Raw genomic sequence first — 7,549 nt, 5'->3', positions numbered from 1 at the left:
CTCGTTAACTGCAGTTCAAAAGTAGGGCGACACTTAAAACTCTAAAAGTCTCCTTAGAACAAGGCCGAGCAGCCAGCAGATAAGAAAGCCCATTCGGGACCTTTGGGCCCGACAAGACCCTTGCCCATCCCCCTGTCGGCTACATCTCGCGAGATCGGTCACGCGACTTCCCAGAAAGCCTTGGGCTACATCTCAACAGCGGTTCTAGAGCCGCGCCTGGGTGGGAGGGTGGGAGGGGCCTGCCTCGATATTTAGCGGCATTGAAGGCCACGCCCCAAGTCGGAAGTGACGGAGCCGAGCTAGCGCGACCAGGCCACCTCTATGGTCTTCCTCTCCTTCTGGAGTCGGGAAATGGCCGCTGTGTAGTTACAACGGAGGTAAATCCCGAAAACCGTGCTTCGGCGTGTCAGGTAGGCCTTGTGCTGCATTCAAGTCACTCAAAAGAAAAAAAGTCGAGGAGACAGGACGGTTGGGTATTGACAACTCTCATGCGTGGTGACTGATCGGCGGCGAGAAAGGAGACCCCCGAGCCGTTACTTATACGTTTTCATCCTCACTTCCTCGGGGTTGGAAGGCGCCGCGGGCCGCAGGGGTGGGGGATGGGGAGCTGCGCGATCAGCGGGCTGGGCTACGAACCTGGCTCCGGTCCGGAGACCGTGAGGCGTGCGCGTGCGCAAACCTCTCCAACCCTTCCCCCACGGCTTCAGCCCGGGCTCCTGCGCGCGCCCGACTCCGGGCTCTGCGCAGGCGTGCTTTTTTTCCTTTCTTTCCTGCCCATGGCAACGCTGCCGCGTGTGTTGGCTTCGGAGCCAGCTTGTCGTTGGCCTTGGGGGAGGTGTCTTCTCCCTTCCTGGCCTAGCCTTTGGGGCTTGGCTGAGATAAACGGCGACCTGCGACAAAGTTAAGCGAGCGGATCAACCACTTCATGTGTGGCGGTTCAGCTGCCTTCCTCGCCTCTTTAGGGTACATATGTCGGTTTAGGCCCAGTTTAATCAGATGGAGGCTTTTGATCTGTTGCTCGTAGCCGACTGGCCAGCACCTGGATATTGGCGCCAAAGTTTTTCGTTTTGGCTCCCTATCAACTCACTCGGTTCTAGGCGATCAGTCGGTGCGTAGTTACTCTTTCCAGCGGGATTCGGGGCGTCTGAGAAGGGCCCTTTCTCAGTAATCTAAGCGCTGACATACCTTTTTTGCTAAGAGTTGGCACTCCGTAGAAATTCAGAATATTGACAGCGGTGATTTGTGGGGTAAATGGATGAGGAAGATAAGTTGAGGTTATAGTTCTGTCCCCCAGAGGCCTTGAACTCCCAGTTAATCTCCTGCCTCTTCGGGAGAGGTGGGATAATGGTTTTTACTACTTCAGACCCCTTCTGAGTTTTAAGATTTGTTTTCTTGGTCTGGGGAGTGACCAGAATAGTATCCCAGACGAGCTTCTTGGTCCCAAGTGTTTTCGAACTACGGGGATTCTCCGTGTATTGCCGTGTTTGGGTTATAGATGTGCAAATTCATGCCCAACATATTTTAGGTTTATATAGCCAAAAAAGTCTAGGATCAGTACTTTCTACATTTTTTTTAATTTTAATTTTTCTATTATAATTGAAAAGGAAAAAAGACAGAAATTGAAAGCGTATATACCTAAAACCGTTAGTGACTTCAAACTTATATCCTGTTGTTACAGCACATATATATTTTTATATTAAAAGGGAAACGTAGAACAAAATGTCTTCTCCTCACTATGAGTTTGCACTCTTGGTTAACCCTAACCAAGAGTTAGGTACTGTGCAACAGCATATTTGCATTTTTGTGTGATTCTAACCAAATTCAGGGTAATGTGATGGGATGTATGTCTCTAAAGTAGTTCATAGTAAACAACCGAGATTGCCAGTGTTGGAATAACAGGCTCCAGCCACCATACCCAGTTTATGTGGTGCTGAGAATCAAACCCGGGGCTTTGTGCTGCTGGAAAGCTCTGTCAGCTGAGCATACCCCCTGCCTTAGAGCTAATTTTTGTCTTAGAAAACAGTAGTTAATTTTAGGACTTGAAAGCCGATCTCAGTGATTAGGCTAGTATCTAGTTGAATTTTTTTGAAAAGCTTAATGTGGGGGGCAAACTAAGCAGCATTAGATTATCTGTGATGTAAAAGAAGTGGAGAAAACTTTTTCCAGGTGTTCATAGCTCTTTTGATTGGTAATTCTCAAGGAACTGTATTTGAAATCATTGATGGAACATTATCCACTCTCTGCTGTGTAATTTTCATGATAGGTTAATGAGAGACTCTAGAAGACCAGGATATCTCTGGGTAGTAATTGTAGTGGTTAATAAGAGAATCTAGAAGATCAGTGTGTCTCTAGGTAGTAATTGTAAGTGGTTGTGGCTGGAGGATATGGGTTTGTGCATTATTGCTTTTTAAACAGTCTTAAAAATACTGAGTGTTTGAATTATAGGCATTTAATATTTTTGACTCAAGATTCAAAATCAGTCTGACTGTGGACTTACTAACCTGAACTTGTTTAATGTTTTAGGGCTTCCTTCCTTCCTTCCTTCCTTCCTTCCTTCCTTCCTTCCTTCCTTCCTTCCTCTCTCTCTCTCTCTCTCTCTCTCTCTCTCTCTCTCTCTCTCTTTCTTTCTTTCTCTCTCTCTCTCTCTCTCTCTCTCTTCCTTTCTCTCTCTCTCTCTCCCTCTCCCTCTCCCTCTCCCTCTCCCTCTCCCTCTCCCCTTCCCCTTCCCTCCCTCCCTAGCTCCCTCCCTAGCTCCCTCCCTCCCTCCCTCCCTTCCTTCCTTCCTTCCTTCCTCCTTCCTTTCTCTCTTTCTTTAAGATTTATTTATTTTGTGTATATGAGTACACTGTAGGTAGCTGTCTTCAGACACACCAAAAGAGGGTGTGGGATCCCATTACAGATAGTTGCTGGGAATTGAACACAGGACCTCTGGAAGAGCAGTCAGTGCTTAATTGCTGAGCCATCTCTCCAGCCCACTTTAGGGCTTTCTCACACCAATTTTACTTAATTCATCATTTCTCTATTTGTGTAGATGGTGCCTCAAAAGGTGTAAAGCCTAAGGCCGTATAAGCCAGGGAGTGGCACAGCTGGGTTTAGATAGAATGTGCTGTGGTTCTTAGTTCATTCAGAAAGGAAGGAAGGAAGGAAGGAAGGAAGGAAGGAAGGAAGGAAGGAAGGAAGGAAAAGAAAAATAGGGTGACAAGTAGGTGGACCAAACTAAAAAAGTATGTGACTAATCTATTTTACTTTTAATTATGGAAGGTTTTTGGTACAAAAGTAAAATAGCCAGGTATATTGGCTCAAACCTATAATCTCAGCACTCAGAGGCAGACAGGAGGAGGGTCTTTGTGAGTTTGAAGCTAGTCTGTCCATATAGTGAATTCCAGGACAGCCTTGGTATTACATAGAGAAACCCTGTCTGAAAAACCACATAAATGAACAGCTAAGATAATTAAGTGGATTCCCATACTCTGCTCATTTATTTTCAGAATTTTGTGTTTTGTTTGTTCTTTGTTCATTCTGTGATACATTTTAAATCAAACTTGCAAACATTTTATTAAACCCTCCTTGAATGACTTATAGAATACTTGTTAATGCTGTACTGAAAACATAGGAGTAAGCATAAATAGACAAATTGTTGAAATAAATTTGTGGATAGCCTGTAGATAACCCGTAACAAACAAGGCTAACCAGAAATTATAACTAATGCCAGAACACACGCGATGTGCCAGCTTAACCATCTCTATTTATTATCTAACCATAAACTTGTAAGTACCTTATTTTAGATCTATAGAAATTAAAGATTGAAAGAGATTAACATGCCTAATGTTGAGTTCTCATTTAATGAGTGAGCCTGGATTTGAACCTAATTTAATTATTAGTTAATAGTGTATTTTATTTTTCTATTTTAAAAGATGCGATGACAGTAATTTGCTTTAAATTTGGGTCCTAATATAGCTAAATGAAGACTTGGCTTAAATATGTTTGGAATTGTAAGCTAAAGAATCTACTTTGAATAGCTTTGTGGTAGGTTTTTTGTTGTTGTTTTGAGACAGGTCTAATTGATTAACCCTAACTTAGAACCCACTATATAAATTTAGCTGGTGTTGAACTTGTTGAAATACTCTTGTCTCTGCCTTTTGAGTCTTGGGACAGGAGACTGGATTTATAGATGCGATACAATGCCTTTTAAATTTTTTTTTTTTTTTAATTTTTTGAGGTAGTCCAGACTGGTCCTTTCTTCCTGCCTCTCAAATGCTGTCATTAGAAGCCTGTGTCACCAAGCTTGAAGGACATGTTCTTTAATCACTTGTCTTCTAGTCACTCTTACACATTATTCCAAAAAGAGATATTAGTGGATTCATTCATTCATTCATTCATTTGGCTTTTTGAGACAGGGTTTCTCTGTTTAGCCATGGAACTCACTCTGTAGATCAGGCTGGCTTCCAACTGTGAGATCTGCCTGCCTCTGCCTCCCCAGTGGTGGGCAAAAAAAACAAGCTGTGCATCACCACCACCCAACCCAGCATGTATTTTATTTTTAAAGACAAAATACGGCTTCTTTTGTTCTGAGTCTCTTACTGTGGTGCATCAGATAAAGATTAACGAGACAACTTATTCTCTGTTTACAGCTGCAGTCTTTTTGTTTGTTTTGGTTTTTCTAGACAGGTTTCTCTGTGTAGCTAGCCCCTGCTGTCCTGGAACTCATTCTATAAACCAGGCTAGCCTTTAACTCAGAGATCCTTTTGCCAATGCCTTCCGTGTGCTGGGATTAAAAGTGTGTGCCATCACTGCCTGGCTTCAACTTTTAATAGATTGAAATCTTTTAATAGGTTGAAATAAAGGGAAAGTTTGGCATTTTAGCCTTTAATACTTGAGTTTTAGCCATGTAAGACACTTGTTAGTGTGGTGCACAAAAATAGTGACATTTGCCTGGAGATTTCAAATTCTGGATCAAGCTTATAGTCTGTGACTGTGTACCCTGAGAGTCACAAACCCAGCTGTTTTGCCCCCAACATATCCGTCTCCCAGATGCTGTTAGAATTTGGGGTTTCCGTTAGTTTTTCTTACTTCCATATTCCTTGTTTATTTTTGTACCAATGCCTACTTGAGGTTTTGGTTTCACAACTTTCTAAAATTTCCCAGTTGAAGGGCAGTGACTATATAAGGGATGATATTATTGATTGACATGTTTAATTTTAACTATTTCTTCTTTGTATTTCCAAAATAGCATTTTAAAATTTGATCATTACATAGATCATGCATTTTTATTTTATGAATACTTTGAGTGCTAGCATCTTAGTGTCAGCTATATGTTCTTAAGTTTAATTTCTGTTCTGATGGTTTTTGATTTTTGCATATAACTGATAATCTTTGAATATTTGCAACATTGTAAACTTTTCAGTGTTGATAACTATATAACACTTAAATTATTTACATAGTAATGGCCAGTTAACTTAGGAGTATTAATTCCCTATAGACTTGTCATTGCTGCCTGTCTCTTAGATGGTTAATCAGGTACTTGTGTAAGACTGTTTGTTACTGTGGTTGCAGTTGAAGGAATTCTTATTTTTTTTTTTTTGTTTTTCGAGACAGGGTTTCTCTGTGTAGCTCTGGCTGTCCTGGAACTCACTCTGTAGACCAGGCTAGCGTCGAACTCTTGAACTCAGAAATCCGCCTGCCTCTGCCTCCCAAGTGCTGGGATTAAAGGTGTGCACCACCACCGCCAGGCAACTGAAGGAATTCTTAAAAATTGGTTTTAGATAAAAAGAAAGTTTTAAGAAAATGAGCAGAATATTGAGCTGTTTTAGATATTAGACAATATAGCATTATGAATATTGACTGCAGGCTAGAATGACATTTGTTCTGTAAAGGTCAGGTGACTTCAATTAAATTCATGATACTCTGCTGTGTTTAGAAAGTTTTATTTTTTATTTTTATTTTTTATTTTATTTATTTATTTTTTTGACACTTGAGTGGGATCTCTTGGAGCCTAGGAGTTCCAAACTCACTGTATAACTGAGGATGAACTTAAACTGATTCTCTGCCTTCTTGCCCTAATTTGTGGATTATAGGTGTTATTGTTGGTTTTAATTATTTTATGTTTGTCTGCATGTAGTTCTGTACCAGGTTCCTGCTTGGTGCTTTTAGAGGTCAGAAGAGGGTGTCAGATCCCTTAGAACTAAAGATACAGGGGACTGTGAATGGCCATTTGGGTTCTGGGAATTGAACAGTCCCAGCAGTGAACAGCAACTAGTGCACTTAACCGATGAGTAATATCTCTGGCCTCTTTTGTCACTTAGGTTGTTGCTATATCATAGCTCAGGCTAAACTCAGAATCACCATCCTCCTGTTCAACTTTGCAAGTGATAGGATTGCTTGCCACCAAGATCACCTTAGTTAAATTGTCATGATCAAACATTTATTGTTTTCCAAGTCAGGCAAAGTATGTGCCTATATTTCAGTACTGGAGAGGTCAAAGTGGAAGAAGTCAGTTTGGGCTACATAATTTATTAGTATGCTATATGTATATATATATGATTATAGCCAGTGCATATCTGATTTACCATAAACTCAAACTCTTCTTTTTTATTTAATTTTTGCTAGGAATTTGAATTTAGAGTTTAATTTCCCATAACATTCTCTACAAGAAGAATCTTGGCAGTATTTTAAAGACATTACTGACTTCTGGATCCTGCATAAAGCCCAAGGTAAATGAAGTTTATGTTCTCTAGGTTTTACTTATGACTAAATTGAGAAAATTGACTGTTAACCTAAATCAGATGAAGTGATTAAGAGTGTTGTGAACTGGCCTTGGAGGTACAGCCCAAGAAGTAGGGTGCTTGCCTAATGAACACAAGACCGTATAGGTTCAGCCCCTAGTACTAATGAAGTTGCCCTGCAACATTTCTCTTTTTCTTTCTTTCTTTCCTTTTTTTGGGGGGGGTGGGTGGGGAGTGTGTTACCTTCTGTAAAATCAGATTTTGAGTTAGTTTTAAAAATATTATTTTCATTTCTCCATTGTATATTACCTTTTTCCCACTTCTGTAAATGTTTTCTAAGAAGACTCAGGATACAAAAATGCCATTTAGAAACAAAACAACCACTTCTGCCATCTTTTGAGACAAGGTTTTGCTGCATATCCCTAGTACTGGGATGATACTCCTTTGTCATTGTGCCCAGGTCAATTACTTACTTAACTTAGTTTGTTTTTTTTTTTTTTGGGGGGGGGGGACTATAACCCTGGCTGTCCTAGAACTATGTAGATCAGGCTAGCCTTGAACTCACAGGGATTCACCTGCTTCTGTGTTCCAAGTATTGAGTTAAAGGCCTGTACCATCACTCTTAGTTTAACTTTTTATCTTCCCTAATGTACTTTAGTACAACTTTATAATAACCTCAAACTCTAAATAGATAAATACCTTTAAAATTATTTAATGAGACTAAAATTTAAATATGTGAGAAACACAGGCCTTTATAAGATTAATAAATTGAGTCTTATGGACATGATTATTTATTTTGACTAATAAGTTAGAAATTTGGAAAATGA

At 40.4% G+C, this 7,549-nt stretch overlaps 1 protein-coding gene across 6 annotated transcripts in view; it reads left to right on the top strand.

Moving 5' to 3' along the window:
- Window positions 1-271: 271 nt before the first annotated feature.
- The window catches only part of Bclaf1 (BCL2 associated transcription factor 1), a 30,768-nt gene continuing 23,490 nt past the window's right edge, over window positions 272-7,549 (top strand). For 4 of the 6 annotated variants that reach the window (XM_028782598.1, XM_028782596.1, XM_028782597.1 and 1 more), the window contains exons 1-2: window positions 272-410; window positions 6,607-6,710. The gene's annotated coding sequence lies outside the window, so the exon portion shown is untranslated. The remainder of the gene's footprint in view (window positions 411-6,606; window positions 6,711-7,549) is intronic. The other 2 variants (XR_003713269.1, XM_028782599.1) reach the window with 1 other exon arrangement.

This window comes from Grammomys surdaster, unplaced genomic scaffold (genome assembly GCF_004785775.1).
Source record: "Grammomys surdaster isolate TR1022 unplaced genomic scaffold, NIH_TR_1.0 806, whole genome shotgun sequence".
NCBI classification, from domain to species: domain Eukaryota; kingdom Metazoa; phylum Chordata; class Mammalia; order Rodentia; family Muridae; genus Grammomys; species Grammomys surdaster.
Note: the sequence above shows the minus strand (reverse complement) of the source record. Positions and strands in the feature narration are given on the sequence as shown.